A 9,840-nucleotide genomic window follows, 5' to 3' on the forward strand; every position below is an offset into this window, starting at 1 on the left:
GAGAGAGAGAGAGAGAGAGAGAGAGAGAGAGAGACAGACAGAGAGACAGAGAGACAGAGACAGAGGCAGAGACAGAGACAGAGACAGACAGAGAGCCCTGGTTGCTTTAATCTGGCCTTTTAGATGGAAGAGGGGAAAACTGCAGTGGGCAACACAAATCATCATCCCAAAGATTCCTACATGCAAGATGCTTGCTGGGAGGCTGAAATCTTACTATCAGCACAGACTCAGAGCAAAGGTACACCAAAGCTGGCCCAGCTTTGCAAGACCTCAGGAGCTTAGCAGAAGCAGATACATCCTCCCTGGTGGGCAGCGACAGCACCCCTAGACATCTCTTGAAAACAAAAATTAAACTAAGAATTTCTTTAAAAATTCACTAAACTTCTGAAGAAATAACCTAACCATCAGTCAACAAAACAGCAAAGCATAAGTAAATCCACAAATTCTATTGATACTGAGATTTTTAATATAAAACTGTGAAATACTTAAAACAATAAATATGGGTTGAAAAAATAATGTAACGATCAAATGAGATCAGCAGACTTTCAAAACAATGAAATGGAACAGCTAAAAATACCAAGTATAATCATTAAAATTAAAACTTATCAAACTGATTAGACAACAGATTGTACACAGCTGCAGAAAGAACTAATGACAAAAATGAGACCTAAAAAAATTAAATTGCCCAGAATGACAGAGTCACAAAATATTAGGAAATATAAAAGGGAGATTCTTGTCTCTTGAGAAATACACATCAAATTGAAGTACATAATAGAATAGCAAGAATAGAGGAGAGGCAATATTTGAAGAGGTAATGACAGAAAATATTAGTGTAAATACATTTAAATAAAAATTACACATTAAGGTCCATTCCAGAAAAAATGCAGAAAGAATTAATTCTTCGCATTTCAAAACATATGAAATGCGAAGAATTAATTAACACTAGAACATGAAGCAAAAGAAACTCAACAAAAGAGAATCCATTTGGCCTTAATGAGTTAATTGTATAGAATTCATGTACAATTCACTTTGTCTCCACCTTTATGGCATCCAATGAAGATAATGTTTTCAAGGGGTCAATGAGATAGCTCAATGGGTTAAGCACCTGCCTGGCAAGGGCAGGAACCAGGGTTCGATCCCAGCACCACATGCCCACCAGCCCTGCCCTCAGGCGCACTGAGTGGACCACTGAGACCAGGTGTGGTGGTGCACGCCTGTAATCCCAGCACTGGAAAGGCTAAAAACAGGAAGATCACTACGAGTCCAAGCTGCATAGTGAGAACATGTACCAAACACGTAAGAAATAAATAAATAAATAAATAAATAAATAAATAATGTTTCCATGAATAGTTTCATACTCATTTTTGTTTGGTTATTGCTTCACAACTTAATCAGGTTCATTTATTAGTATGTGTATTCCAGTTGAGTTCAGACTACATTTTTGTTGGTTTTATTTTAGTGGTTGGTGGAGGGTATGTGATCTACACTCCGATTTTATGGCAAAATGATGCACGTAGAGAAGAACACCACATCTCAGCAACCTGAAGCCCAACATCTTTCCTTTCATTCCTGTTCCCACTGATCCTTTGTAAATAACCAATCTTTTTGTTTCTGATTCATCTTATCTGTATTTTGCACAAATAAGCAGATATCTTTAAGTTTGCGGATCACTTTTATTGTTACATAAAGGTTAGATATTATGGATAGCCCTTTTGACATAATTTTATTGATAAACAAATAGCAATGAGACAGTTTCAAATCAAATTGGTAAAACAGTTTCAATAATAAACACACTGCATACATTCTTCTTAGTGGTTAATTGCTGTACAAGATGCAGACTTGATTTCCTATTTACAAACACCATTAGAACAAATCACTCCATCCATTAAGAGAATGTAACTATATATCTATCCTAACCACTTTGAATACATAGATACAAAATGGACATTCATCTGTATACCCTTTTTTTGTTAAGTTCCGTTATTTGAATATTATAGGTGTGTTAAGTCAGCAAAATCTTCTAAAGGAGTCCAGTAGCACATAATAGTATTGGGTCTTCCTCTTAACTGGCAATGTCAGAAATTGTTGACCCGAGTCCCCTACAGCTCAACATAACAGCATGGCTTTACTTCTTATATTTCATTTTTATACTTTTTTACTGGATGGTTAAGACCAAGGTAAAGCAAGACCTATGCAACAAGAGTTGTAGCTTTTGGGTCTGATAAGGTCAGTGAAATCCTTCAGGATTTATCCTGAGATCCTGTACCTCAGATTGTAGATCCTTTGTCAGTGTCAGCCATGTGGATGAGTCACAGCCATTGCTTGGCCAATGTGCTCTCTGTGAAAGCCTGAGAGAACGCTTTCTCTCCATGTGACTCATGGATAGCCTTTTGAGCTTAATTTTTTCATTTAATGTTATGTCCTAGAAATCATGCCATGCTAGTTCATAAGATCTTCTGTGTGTGTGTGTGTGTGTGTGTGTGTGTGTGTGTGTGTGTGGAAAAGTACACCTCAAAAAATGATTTAACTCCAGCCTAACAGTGCCAGGTGCACTGTCAGGGACAGAGTCTGGGTACAATGCTGTGTGGCGACCATGCATTCACACACAGCTCTAAGAAGTCCCCCAGGGAGGACTTAGCTTTGGGGATTGAGCAAAGAGGGGAGGGGTAGTCCCAGAACAGGGGCAGGGGCAGGCCTGGGGAAAAGGTGCTACTTCTTGTCAAAGGAGATCTTCATGGCATTGTTCTGGGTGATCTTAAAGTCCTGCAGGGCATCTCAAATGGCTCCTACCTGCACTTCATTGTCAAGCTCCATGAAGGCAATATCATGATGCCCAGACACAAGGCAGGCCTCCTTGAAGCCAGGGAACTGGTTGAAAAGCATGGACAACATGAGCTCATTGGTCTCCTCTGGCAGGTTGGTCAGGAACAGGATGTTAGTTGCTGAATTCTCAGAGAGAGGCTTGGGCAGGTGGCATCTGCCCTGGCATAAGCTGATGTGGGGACATGGAACTAGGAGGAATCTGGCCTGGTGTGAGGCCTGGAGGCAGGAGCATGCCAGGAGGTGGCATGTAGGGTGGCTGGCCCAGCACGTGATGCGGGGAGCCTGAGTCATGGGTGGCATGCCCAGGACAGGGCCCTGGACAGCTCCCACCACAGGGCTGCTGCCCCAACCTGCACAGCCCTCTTGGCAGATGGTGTCTCCTGGCTCTTGGGCTTCCTCTTCTCCCACTTGTGGTCCCGCTCCACAAAAGTACCATCTTGGCAATGACATCCGCAGTCTTCGCTTACCAGAAGCAAATGCTCACCATCAGCTTGTCGTAGAAAGGGAAACCTTATGTGGAGCGCAGGGCGTCGGTGATACTGCTGACCTTGAAGATGACAAATGCCTGTGCTCTCATCTTCAGGCTCCTAGACACCAGAATATCCAGGACCTGGCCAAACTGGGAGAAGACAGGGTACAGGGACTTCTTCAGCTTCTCTTTCTCGATCTTCTGACTGAAGTTGTTGATATAAATAGTGTGGTTGGGGTGGGTCTTAGGAACTGCCATGGGAGGGCAACAGGACCACAGTTCCCACGAGCAGCGACAACCAAGTTCTTCCAAGATCTTCCTCATATTTCATAGATGCACAGGACTCCTCACATTTACCATAGCTTATTCATCGTTCTCTTATGTATGGGCATTTAAGTTGTGCCAACACTTAATAATTATAAACTATTCAGTAAGGATAATCTACATTGATCGCTATTAGAAGTACACCTTCACGATATATTCCCACAAAGGTGCCTGCCAAACTGAAAACTAAGTGTCCCTATAGTTGTATTAGATATTGCCAAACTTTCCAACAAAGGGCTTAATCAGTTTGCATCCTGCCAGCAAAGTGTGAAAGGCTCCTTTTCTCTACATTGCTGCCAACAGAATGTGTGATCACATTTGTAGAAGACAAAAAAATCCCCTCAGTGCTGCTGAAATTTACATTTCTCAAAATATGAGTGAATTCAAGCATTTGTTCATGTATCTGAGTACCAATTTTTCTCTCTTTTGTGAATTTTTCTGTTCACACCTTTTTGACTTTTTTTTGAGCTTTTCAGTGTTTCTCTCTAAACTTGAATAATACTTCATATATTAAAAACATTAGCCCTTTGTCAGTGGTATAAGTTGTGAATATTTTATCCATATGTCCAGGGCTTTAACTTGATGGCACTAGTTTTTATGTATTACTTTTATTCCTGTGTGGCCAAGTCTGTCAGTCTTCTGTTTTACTGTCTCTAGAAGCTGAGTCATAACAAAACACATTTCCCTATGGTAAGATGCACAAGGAACTCAGGTATGTTTTATTTCTGGGCTTCATTTACGTCCCTATATGTTTAATTTTTGTGCTTTATTTCTTACATTTAGAAACCAAAGTCATATGGAGTTAATTTGTTACTTGACGTGGATGGTGTGAAATATGCAGCTAGTTTCATCTCTTCCAAAGTATTAGTTATCTCAGCACTACCTCTATTTTTACCACAGTGATTTGAGATGTTGCCTTTGTGCTATACAGTAACAAACCTGAACCTAACCCTGACTTTTCTACTCTACACCATTGTTTTCCTTCCCTACACGTGCACAAGTCCTATGCTGCTCCAGTTATAACCATTATACAGTGTCTGGCAAGTATAGCCTTCACACCTTCTTTTTCCATGTTTTCCTGCACAGGCTTGTACATTTGGTTTCCATATACATTTTATATGATTTAAACTCCATAAAAATAACATATTATTTTTATTAAGATTACGCTAAATTCATGTTAGTTCAGACAAAACTAGGTTGTTTTTCAATGTTGAGCTGCCAAATTCAAAATACAGGAAAAGACTTTAAATATGTCAAATTTTCTCCAGTACCTTCTGGGAGCGTTTTAAATTTTTCCTTGTATATGATTTTGCATGCTCCTTTGTAAATTTATTCATATGTATCTATTCTTATTTTATACTACATAAGTAGTGTGTTCACTACTATTACAGTCTATTGTTTGTATATGTAGTAACTACTTATTTTGGAGGTTAATTTTATAATCTGCTACTTGACTGAATTATTTTGCTATTGAGTTAGTAATACTGTTGATTTCCAGTAATAGGGAGAACAATCTAACATAATATATTATCCATAAATAAGATAGTTTTATTGTGTTAGGCATTCTTATATGTCTAATTGATGTCTAAATACAAGGGCTAGAAACTTCCTACAAGGTTAAATACTAGTGAACATAGTGGGTATCCTTGCATTCTTCCTAATCTTAATAGAAATATCTTTAGTACTAGTTTCTTGACCCAGACAGATATGGGCTTTAGAATTAAATTATGTATTTCTTTTTTCCAGTTTTTATTTTTATAAGCACACTGTGATCACACTCTCATGAGGCGCTGGTATGTGCACATAATACATCTCAGTTCTTTTATCCTCTTCTGTTCATCTCCTCAGCTGCACCCTCGGACCTCTTTCTTTTCCAAATACCTATCTCCCTATTTCATATTGTCTGTATTTTATTTTGCCCTTTATTCATATTTTGAGCTTTGTCTGTAAAAGAAATCATGTAATTTTTAAGCATTGTCTCTGATTTATTTTATGAAAAAATATGGTGTCAAAGTGCATCCATTTTCCTACAAATAACTCATATGCACCATGTTTTATACAAAATATTACTCCATTGTGTATAAGTACATTTTCTTCATTCATCTGCTGATGGACATATAGGCTGCTTCGGAGATTTAGCTATTATGAATTGTGCTGGTATAGATTTAGCCCTGCATGTGTCATGGTTATATAGTGTCCTTAATTCTTCCAGGAAGATAGCTGTGATAGAATAGATAGAATAGAAAGTCTATTTTTGGCTTTGCATGAATCTCCACAGTGGTTTTCACAAGGCTGTACTTGTTCACATTCCCACCGACAATGTAGAAAGGCTAATTTGGCCCTGCATCCTTTCCAGAATTTGTTATTTGATTTCTTGACAATAATTGTTTTTTCTGCAATAAGATGGAACTTTATCATTGCTTTAATGTGCATTTCTCCAGTGATCAAAGATGTTAAATACTTTTTCATGTACTTATTGGCTATTTGTATTTCTTCTGAGAAGGAGCTACTCATTTCAATTGTCCATATTTGGATTGGGTATCTTAATTTGCAGTGGTCTAATTTTTTGACGTCCTTATCTGAAGAATAACTGTGAATATTTTTCCAGTTCTGTGGGTTGTCTCCTCATTCTGCTGTTTGTTTCCTTTGCTGTGCAGTAGCCTTTTAAGTTAATGTGTTATCTGTTGATTCTCAAGATTACTTCTTACAAAACAGGAGTTCTGTTCAGAAAATCTTTGCCTACACCTATGTCTTCAATAGTTTTGCCTATTTTATTTTTCAGCAGATTAACTGTTCTTATTTTAACATTTAGACCTTTGATCCACTTTGATTTTGGTTTAATACATGGTGAGAAATATAAGCCTAGATACAGTGTTCTAAAGTGTGCCAATTTTTCCAGCACATTTGTTAAAGTGACTCTCTTCCTGTGTATGTCTTTTGCTTCTTTGTCAAAGATCATATGGCTGAATGTGTCTGGGTTGTTTCTTCATTTTCTATCACCTTAAAAGAAGTTCTCCTCAATTTCCACTTCCTTAAGAGTTTTTATCACAAATTGATATGGAATTGTTGTCCAAGATTTACTTCATTTATATGGAGGTAATATTTTCTCTTGGATTTATTAATGTAGGATATAATAATAATAAGTTTCCTTGTATTCTCGGAATAAATCACATTGGATCATATTGTGTCATTTCCTTAATATGGTATTAGATTTTGTTTGCTGATATTTTGTGATGAAATTTTGTATCAATATTCATTAGAGATATGCAGTCATGTTCTTTATACCAATCTGAATTGGATACCCATAAGATATTTTCATCTTCTTTAATGTTCTGTATAATGTGTTAAAGCTATTTGATCTTAGAAAGCTGTCTACAATTCCTTTGTGAAACTATCTCCTTAGCTTTTTGTGTAGTTCCTTAATAACCTTATCTCCTCTATGGAAATTGGACTGTTTAAGCTTTCTCACTATAACAAGGTCAATTCTGGTAGTCTTCATTTCCCTAAAAATTTTGCGCTAGATTTTTAAACTTACTTGGAAATTTGGCCCATATGATATTTTTTATTTCCGGTTTCAGTTCTTATTTTGTTCTTTCAATTTCTTATTTTAAATATATATACTTTGACTTCACTCTCTTAAGTAAGTTACCTACTAGTTTATCAATTTTGTAATTTTGGCGGGACTTTTTTGTTTCTTTGTTTTGAGGTGGATTCTTGCTCTGTTGTCCAGACTCACGATGAATACATGATGTGCCTGCCTCAGTCTATGTCTCTTTTCAGCTTTGCTGAATTTTCTACAAAAGCATTATGACTTGAATGATGCTTGTTCCTTTAAACTGATTCTGTAGCTTTATGAGTATGGTCTCTAGTTGTGCACATTTATCTATAAAAGCCTTGTATCTTTAAAATGAGTCTGCTCTCTAAATCATGTGCCTGTTTCTTGAAATCATATATACGTACTTTGAAATCCCTTTTCTGTATTCTTCCTTTAATCTCTTTAAGTACTTTCATTATGTTTTCAGATTCAAAGTAGAATTACCCCTTCTAGGGCCTCTTTTAAGTATCAGGCCTCTCTCTAGTGTCCTTATATGTCTTCCCAAAAATATGGGGGGGGGGGCCTTTGGTCCCAAAAAAACAAAAGGCAAAGGGGGAAATCCGGGAAGCCCCAAGGCCAAAAAAATCCTTCCTTTTTTTTTAACTCACCATATCTAAATAATAGTAACAGAAAAGTGGGCTGGCTAAATAGCTCAGTGGATTAAAATGCCTGCAAGCAGGCACAGGGACCAGGGGTTCAATCCCTGCCCCTGGGGCGCTCTGATACAGCAATTGAGATTGGGCATGGTGGTGTGCACCTGTAATCCCAGCTCTTGGGAGGCTGCAAACAGGAGGATCACTATGAGTCCAGTCTAGTAGTGAGATGCTGAACACCCTGTACACCCTTCCCTAAAATACAAAAAAGAAAATATACAGAATATATAACTTCAAATAAATACCTACTCTCATATTTTCATATTATACATGTGTAGCATATGAAAGTAATAATAATTAATGCTTGTATGCAATGTGTGCACTAAAGTAATTACATATGTATGTGTGTGTATATATAAAATGCATGAAAATCTAAAACATTCTTATGTTAAAATAACTGCACACATGTATCTAGTATAGGTTTATGTGTTACACCTGTGTCCTGTCCTGAGCTGGCTGCCTAAAATGTTGATTTCTGTAACTTGCACATTGTTTCAAAACAAGAATTCTTAGTGCTTATCTTTTACCTTTTTATTTCAGTAAAATTGTCTTTCCTCCAATATGCAATCTACATTCAAATTACCTTTATTTTCCAAAAATGTCCTTTTCTAATGGTGTCTGTAAATAGGATATCATGTCCGCATCTTGTACAGCAATTAACCACTAGGAAGAATGTATGCAATGTGTTAATTATTGAAACTGCCCTACCAAAAAAAAAAAAAAAAAATGTCCTTTCAAACGCTTTGTCCACATCAATATAGAACCCAGGTTTGGTTCTGGAGAGTTTCATTGCCTGGGGCCCTCCCCTTGTCTTCCCTGGGCACAGACCTGCTATAGAGAACAGAATCTCCTTTGAGGCTCCTCTACTGCTGCCACTGGCTGGTGCTGAGCTTGTTCTTCTCTTCCTTATGTTTTCTCTTTCTCTCATTTTCTACACTAGACAGTGAATTTCTAACTGTACAGAATTATGATCTGTTCATCTTTCCATCTGTAGATGTAACCCTATGTCTGGCCAAAGATCAGGCTTATGTTTTTTAAATTTTCATTTGTAAAATGTGTTAATAAAATGAGTCACACATCAATGTTTCAAAGATCATTAGAAATCCCTAGCACTTGTTTCAGTTAATGTGGTAGTTCATACATTGTGTCAACTTGGCTGATTCGGCTCCTGCAGTTTCTGGTGTGGGTCCCCCCCACTACACACACGGCCCAGCAGGTGGGCAGGGCCCAACCTGGGGCAGGATTGGTTTCACCCTGGGGCGCTATTGGGCCAGCACTGGGGAGCAATTGGTTCCACCGTAGGGCGCACGGGGGCGCCCCAGAGTGACTCAAGACAAAGTGTATATAAAGGAGCTGAAGAAGGCTTCTCCACTGCCGCCTTGCCCCGCTTCCTTGGAGGAGTCCGGGTCTTCCAACCAGCTTGATCTTCACAACCGCGCCACTTTGGAGGACCTCCGATCTTTGCAGTCAGTGTAGAAGGAAGAGAGAGGCTTGCTGGATGCTGCAGTTGTTGCCCTTGCTCCTCCTCTGCTCTTCATTGTTTTCTGCCACCATAAACTGCTGTCATTTGCCTTGGAGCCAGCAGAATATAAACTAAAACATCCACAAACTGGAAGCTAAATAAACCTTTCCTTCCTTAATTTTGGGTGTTGGGTATTTTGACCCAGGAACGAGAAAAAAGTAACTAAGATAGTTACTATACTTAAAAAAAAAAATCACTTGTGCAGTTTCTCTAACAGAGACAGAGAGCGGGAGACAGAGTGAGCGTGAGAGCGAGAGAGCGAGAGTGAGAAATATCATTTGAAACTAACAAAGAATAATAGTTTACTTTTCTTTAAGGTAGGTTGAACCTGATAAAGCACAGCTAGGAAAATCTTCTGAAGTATAATGATAGTAATGGATATTAGATAATGTAGATCTTGCTATTAGGAGAAAAACAGGGAATGTTCCCATACTGGGCTTTGATAATTTCAGCA

General features: G+C 38.1%; 1 pseudogene; it reads right to left on the reverse strand.

Moving 5' to 3' along the window:
- Nucleotides 1-2,709: 2,709 nt before the first annotated feature.
- On the reverse strand, nucleotides 2,710-3,550 carry LOC101579293 (annotated as a pseudogene).
- Nucleotides 3,551-9,840: the final 6,290 nt, after the last annotated feature.

The sequence above is a fragment of the Octodon degus genome, unplaced genomic scaffold (assembly GCF_000260255.1).
Source record: "Octodon degus isolate 3935 unplaced genomic scaffold, OctDeg1.0 scaffold00049, whole genome shotgun sequence".
Classification (NCBI taxonomy): Eukaryota; Metazoa; Chordata; class Mammalia; order Rodentia; family Octodontidae; genus Octodon; species Octodon degus.